This window comes from Lissotriton helveticus, chromosome 7, assembly GCF_964261635.1.
Source record: "Lissotriton helveticus chromosome 7, aLisHel1.1, whole genome shotgun sequence".
In the NCBI taxonomy this organism is placed as follows: domain Eukaryota; kingdom Metazoa; phylum Chordata; class Amphibia; order Caudata; family Salamandridae; genus Lissotriton; species Lissotriton helveticus.
The window spans coordinates 1,878,799,696-1,878,807,109 of NC_136068.1; the positions used below are offsets into that span (position 1 = coordinate 1,878,799,696).

General features: G+C 37.2%; 1 long non-coding RNA gene across 2 annotated transcripts; it reads left to right on the forward strand.

The window, feature by feature from the left end:
• Window positions 1-291: 291 nt before the first annotated feature.
• On the forward strand, window positions 292-7,122 carry LOC144767816 (uncharacterized). 2 transcript variants are annotated; one of them, XR_013598350.1, is made up of 3 exons: window positions 292-391; window positions 486-587; window positions 6,927-7,122. It is a non-coding gene; the product is annotated as an uncharacterized LOC144767816 (long non-coding RNA). The 2 variants fall into 2 exon arrangements; XR_013598349.1 differs by lacking the exon at window positions 6,927-7,122 and adding an exon at window positions 1,231-1,453.
• The last annotated feature ends 292 nt before the right edge of the window (window positions 7,123-7,414 follow it).

The window sequence follows — 7,414 nt, forward strand, 5'->3', positions numbered from 1 at the left end:
AATATCGCGATAACACGCGACTCCTTCAGTGTTTAAAAACGTAATAATCAGCCTTTCGTACTGTTTGCACTGAGAGTAGCCGGCAGGGGAGATTTACGGTCTGCATCTTGTACATTATCTGAGTAAGTATTACTCGTGCGCCACGTATTCTTTGTCATTTGCAGACATACTTCCGTGCCGGATGTATGTACGACGTTAAATAACTAGGAGTGCCCCTCCTTTTATAAAACTCTCCTCCTCCTTATGTGACTCATGCATACTAAGACCATATAAAATCTTTTTACATCCTAGGTCATCTATGGATAGAGGCAAGTATTTTGCCCTCACCACTTGATTACTATTGAGCATTTTTTCGACTAAGTATATGGAGGAGGATCCACTTATTGAAAAGGTGGGTTCTTTACGAAAATGCCACTATGCTAGACATGAGAACAACTGCTATTGATAGGTTGCTTATTTTTAAACAATAGTGTGTTTTGTTCCAGTTTAATATTCTCTGGCATATTTCCTCGCTGAAAAGTAGACTCGCCCTTCACGATTTATCGACACGGCATTAAAGACTCTCCCTTGCGTCATCTTACATTGTGGTAAGATTACATCTTAGTAGGATTATCGTGCCTGTAATGCAATGAATCTACTTGATTAGATGGTCAGCTATAGCAGTGTCATTTCCTAACTTTTCTCTCTCAGGTTCTTTAAAAACACAATATCGTTAAGCAACTCAGTTACATGGTATTTTCTCCCTTTTTTTACATTATGGATCAAAAATTGGGAACAGGAATCGGTTTTTAATCGTAAGTAGATCTATGTCCGTTTCTAAAAATATGCCATGTTTTATGTTTTTTGTTAGAACTTAGTGATAATTGACACTCGCTTTGACTTAATGGACTATATTATGGTTCATATAAAGGCCTAGTTATTATAAATGTTGCTTCTCAGATAAGCTGTGCAATTGTATCTCCTTAGGTTCATACAAAGGCCTAGTTATTATAAATGCTGCATGTCAGATAAACTGCGTAATTGGTATTTCCTCAGTATTTTATCATTGACCTATTGTCTCTCTGAAAATAATCTTTTCTGTGCATATCTCCTCAAGGTTCAACCAACACTTGGTCAGTTGTAGAGCTACTGTGTTACGTTGAACAATGTTTTAAAATGTTGATTATTTAGTGTTCTCTCTCACTCGTTTGAGAGTGTTTATGGTGACAGTATTTTCTATGTATATTTTAGGTCCCCTGGATTCTTGGATTAGATTGCTTGGAAGAGGTCCTGAAGAAGGTAGCCTTGAGCCGCCGAAACGCGCGTCCACCTAGTGCAGGGTCTCATACTGTGTCTTGAGACCTATTAATTGGCGTGACGAGTCTGTCAATTAAAATTCAGTTTTCTCTTCTTTTTGTTGTGGTTTTGAATGAAGTATGGGTATGATTGTGGTAGTATTTTCTGGATGAGTGTATGTTACATGGGGTTTATTTACTTTAGGTATATTGTGATAAATTTTGTATTTTTCTACTGTTGTATCATAATTTTCTTTCTTTTTGTATGAATTATGTGTATATTTATAAATTGTATTTGTGATAAAAATGTTTTTGATGAACTTAAATATAATGAAGAATATAAAAAGATTGAGAAATTGAAAATAAAGAAAACCTCATATCATTGAAGAAAATAAAAATGAAAAAAGATTGTCATGTATCTGTCACCTTTTGTTAAATTAAGTATGGGATGTACACCAGTATCTGAAGATTAATGCCCTATGCTGGAACAATTTTTCATAGTAATGTTTTTCTCTTCCCCTCTGTTCCTTGGCCATATTTAGTTTGTTGAGGGGGTCCCATCGTACTTGCTATTAGCATTCGCGTTTTTTTTAATCGTGGGATTTTCATTGGTTATTTATTGTTTTGTTAGATGTATTTTCTCCCTTTTTTTTGAAGTGTTACTTTGTTGAATGTATCACTGTTTGCTCTCATATGACTATTACATTGTGCATTTTACCTTTGGTTGGACATTCGGGAGATCACGCTTAATATTTTTTCTTGTTTTCTCTTATTTTTCCTTTTTTTTAGACTTTTGTGTGTATACATTCTAGACACGTGAGTATTAATTACACAGTATAGCGCATTTGAAAACACTTGAAAATGGACCATTTCCAAACCTTTGGATTTTCTGATGATGATTTTAATTCCCTGATGGGGAGAGTTACGGGAGATAGTGCCCCCCATTCCACCCACCAACTAGACAATAGTGAATGGCAAAATCTATTAAATATGCGAAAAAACTTAAACACATAGAATCTCATGCATACTATATGTTTGAGTACCTTAAGGCGGGTGTAATCCCCTCAGGATTAAGAGTTCGTAATGCCCCTGCGTTATTTATTGGCATCAGAAAGTTCCTGGAGTGGTGGTCACTAATTTCTAACCGCTGTTCCAGGGACTGGATGATGTTAATAATAGAAACAGCTAAGGAAATAGCATCAACCCTCTTGCAGGAGATTAACGACTTAGAGACCAAACTCAGTACATCCACGGCTGTGGATGAAGCCAAGAACAGCCTTGATAAAATTCAATCAGAAATGAAAGATTTTGACACCTACCTTACAAATAAAAAAACAGAAAAGCTACGAAAAGATTTAAGATGGTTCACCAAAGAAAAAATGTACCCCTACCTCACTCCCAGTTACTATCAAGAAGGGGCACAAGGGAACTATAATTCGAACTTCAATGGGTACCCAGGTAGGAAATATACCAATTTTTCAGACTCATGTTCTTCTGGATCTGATGGTGATAATTACCAAGACATGAGTAATGGCCAATATAATTCTAGATCATTCAGAGGTAGGTCCACCCAACGACCATTTCATGGAAGGGTTTTTTTACCCCGGGGTCAATACCGAGGAAGGAATGTACGGTGGCAGGATCAAGGAGCTCAAGCCCAAATGAGCCCTCAACCTCCTCAACAGTATGTAAGGACCCGCAACCACCAGTATTGGTGGTAGGAGGTATATCGAGTTCCCATTTATTGACTAATGTAGAAAACCTGCCTATTTACAATCTGTCATCTATCTCGCTTGAACCTGAGGATATAGAGATGTTGAGCAAGGGTCTATCATTTGTTCCTAGCGTACATGTGAATAAATTTAGGTTGCATGAGGACCAGTTTGCCTTTTTTAGAAAGGTCAGATTGAACAGATTCTTTTCGGACCGTCCCACAAATGAAGAGGATAATAACTTATCTAGGTGCAAACCTCCATCGACATTCACCCCTACGTTGGACATGGTCGGCACTGAAGTGCGTATTTTTGAACATGGTGTCCTCCGAGACATTGCATGAATTATTAAGAATCCCTATAAACCACAGTTTAACCTCTCTAGATTAGAGACTGCATCTCTTAATAAATTGAAGACAGATCTTTCTGTTGTCATTAAACCTTGTGACAAAGGTGGGGGGATTGTCGTATTTGATAGAGACACCTATGATGAGAAGATGTATGAGATGCTGTCAGTGACAGATCATTATAGACCAGCACAACGGAGGGAATTGAAAAGATTGAATAAGCATATTCAAGAAATGACTCAAGTAGCATTCACAGATGGGCTCATCTGTGAAGATGAATATGTCTTTTTAAATAAATCTTGTCCAACTACCTCCGCCCTTTATGGGCTACCCAAAACACATAAGTCAGAGACAAACCCACCCATGCGACCTATAATATCCACCATTGGGTCCTGTACGGAGCCCTTATCAAAATATGTTGATACATTTTGATGTCCCCTTACACAGAGGTATGCCTCGTACATCCGGGATATCGGTGATATTATCAATAAGATTGAGGGCTTACCATTTAACCCAGATACCGACATCCTTGTGACGCTCGACATTGAGGCGTTATACACTAACATACCTCAATGTCGGGCGTTACAGGCTGTGTCAGCTTTACTACAGAGATACCCAGAAGATCGGCTAGATGTCTTCATCTTACAATGCTTGGAGGTTGTTCTCTTGAACAACTTCTTTGAATACAACGGTAGCCTTTATAAACAAATTAAAGGCACTTCAATGGGTCCTTCTTGCGCCCCTAGCGTGGCAAACAACTTCATGGGAGAGTGGGAATTACAGAATATCTACAATGAATTGGCACCTTTTTTTGTTAATGTCTCTATCTGGAAGCGATTCATAGATGATATTTTTTTCATTTGGAGTGGCTCTGTTGATTTGTTACAGTCATTTGTTCTTTGGCTTAATGCCAGCGACACTAACCTTAGGTTTACGGTGAATTACAACAACCATAGAGGACATTAGTATTGAGGGTACCAATGGTCATTTGGAAGTGAGCCTCTTTAGGAAAACTACAGCTAAGAATACCATTCTGAAGTTTGATAGCTACCATTCCAACTGTCAAAGGGAGTCCATCCCCTTTGGGGAATTCTTACGAATCCGTCGCAACTGCACGGATATGGCCGCTTTCCATAAACATGGAACTGCCCTTAAAGATAGGCTCCATAAGAGGGGTTACCCCCATCGAATCATACGGCATGCTTACAAAAGAGCGAAATATTATGACAGATCTGCACTATTACGAGGATATAAGCATCCAAATCAGAATCGGATCACATGTGTGATTAATCATTCCACTCTGAATCACAAAATTAGGAACATCATAAATAAAAACTGGAATATTCTTAACTTGGATGTAGATGCTCCCCCCATCCCATTACCTCTGCTAGCCTACAGAAGGAATAAGAACCTTAAGGATATGCTAGTGCATACCCGGCAGACAAAAAAACCCTCCTCTGATGGCCTACGTTCTATTACAGGTATACCTGTAATCTTGGGTAAACACAGATGTGGTTCTTGCCACGCTTGTGATTCAGCAATTGTATGTGAAGTTATCAAATACAATGATAAAGAAATCAAACTACGCTACTTAACAAACTGTCGTAGCAGTAATATCATATATATTTTGTTCTGTGGCTGCGGGTTGGCCTATGTAGGAGAAACGGGTCGCAAATTCCGTCTCCGTTTCAGTGAACATAAGTCTGCCGTCAGAACCAAAAAATTGATGGCACCCCTAGTTCAACATTGTATGGACACGAATCATAATGAGAGAGAAATTAAATGGTCAATCTTAGAAAAAGTACAAGCAAGATTAGGCCAACCAATCGAAATTACACGGAAGAAACGTGAAACCTTTTGGATTTATCACCTTGACTGTGTTAAACGTGGCCTTAATGAGGAAATATTATGGTATGTTAGAAAGTAGATACCATTCCATTGTAGATAGCGAGTATTCAATTTCTTGTGCCCTCTTAATATTTTCGATAGCTGCATTTACTTACTTTATCGATTATAATCCACTTTGTCAGCACTGTCTGTTGACATTTGCCATTCTGAGATTATATGCTAACAAGTATTTTTATTATTTGCATCAGATTACCAGTTTTGCAATGTTTGTGTTGTGTGTTTAATTAATGACATTGTGATACTTTCCATCTAAGATTTGAGGAGGTCCCCTACAAGTGGACAATATGTGGCACATTATATCTTTAAAAAAAATCTTTTTTTATTGGTTATTTTCCTTTATTTTAGGATAGATAAAAAAATGTATGTAACATTGCATACAATACCGCATTGGTTGACATTTTCGTGATGAAAATAGAGGGCTAACGGTAGTCCGTCATTCATTTTTAGTCTCCCAACACGTTCGAGACTATTTCTGGCATTTTTGGAATATCGCGATAACACGCGATCCCTTCAGGGTTTAAAAATGTAATAATCAGCCTTTCGTACTGTTTGCACTGAGAGTAGCCGGCACCGGCAGGGGAGATTTACGGTCTGCATCTTGTACATTATCTGAGTAAGTATTACTCGTGCGCCACGTATTCTTTGTCATTTGCGGACATACTTCCGTGCCGGATGTATGTTAAATAACTAGGAGTGTCCCTCCTTTTATAAAACTCTTCTCCTCCTTATGTGACTCATGCATACTAAGACCATATAAAATCTTTTTACATCCTAGGTCATCTATGGATAGAGGCAAGTATTTTGCCCTCACCACTTGAATACTATTGAGCATCTTTTCAATTAAGTATATGGAGGAGGATCCACTTATTGAAAAGGTGGGTTCTTTACGAAAATTCCACTATGCTAGACATGAGAACAACTGCTATTGATAGGTTGCTTATTTTGAAACAATGGTGTGTTTTTTTCCAGTTTAATATTCTCTGGCATATTTCCTCGCTGAAAAATAGACTCGCCCTTCACGATTTATCGACACGGCATTAAAGACTCTCCCTTGCGTCATCTTACATTGAGGTAAGATTAGATCTTAGTAGGATTATCGTGCTTGTAATGCAATGAATCTACTTGATTAGATGGTCAGCTATAGCGGTGTCATTTCCTATCTTTTCTCTCTCAGGTTCTTTAAAAACACAATATCCTTAAGCAACTCAGTTGCATGGTATTTTCTCCCTTTTTATACTTTATGGATCAAAAATTGGGAACAGGAATCGGTTTTTAATCGTAAGTAGATCTATGTCCGTTTCTAAAAATATGCCATGTTTTATGTTTTTTTGTTAGAACTTAGTGATAACTGACACTCGCTTTGACTTAATGGACTATATTATGGTTCATATAAAGGTCTAGTTATTATAAATGTTGCTTCTCAGATAAGCTGTGCAATTGGTATCTCCTTAGGTTCATACAAAGGCCTAGGTATTATAAATGCTGCGTGTCAGATAAACTGTGTAATTGGTATTTCCTCAGTATTTTATCATTGACCTATTGTCTCTCTGAAAATAATCTTTTCTTGGTCATTTGTAGAGCTACTGTGTTACGTTGAACAATGTTTTAAAATGTTGAATATTTAGTGTTCTCTCTCACTCGTTCGAGAGTGTTTATGGTGACAGTATTTTCTATGTTTATTTTAGGTCCCCTGGATTCTTGGATTAGATTGCTTGGAAGAGGTCCTGAAGAAGGTGGCCTTGAGCCGCCGAAACGCGCGTCGACCTAGTGTAGGGTCTCATACTTTGTCTTGAGACCTATTAATTGGCGTGACGAGTCTGTCAATTAAAATTCAGTTTTCTCTTCTTTTTGTTGTGGTTTTGAATGAAGTATGGGTATGATTGTGGTTGTATTTTCTGGATGAGTGTATGTTATCAGGGGTTTATTTACTTTAGGTATATTGTGATAAATTTTGTATTTTTCTACTGTTGTATCATATTTTTCTTTCTTTTTGTATGTATTATGTGTATATTTAAAAATTGTATTTGTGATAAAATGTTTTTGATGAACTTAAATATAATGAAGAATATAAGAAGATTGAGAAATTGAAAATAAAGAAAACCTCATATCATTGAAGAAAATAAAAATTAAAAAAGATTGTCATGTATCTGTCACCTTTTGTTAAATTAGGTAT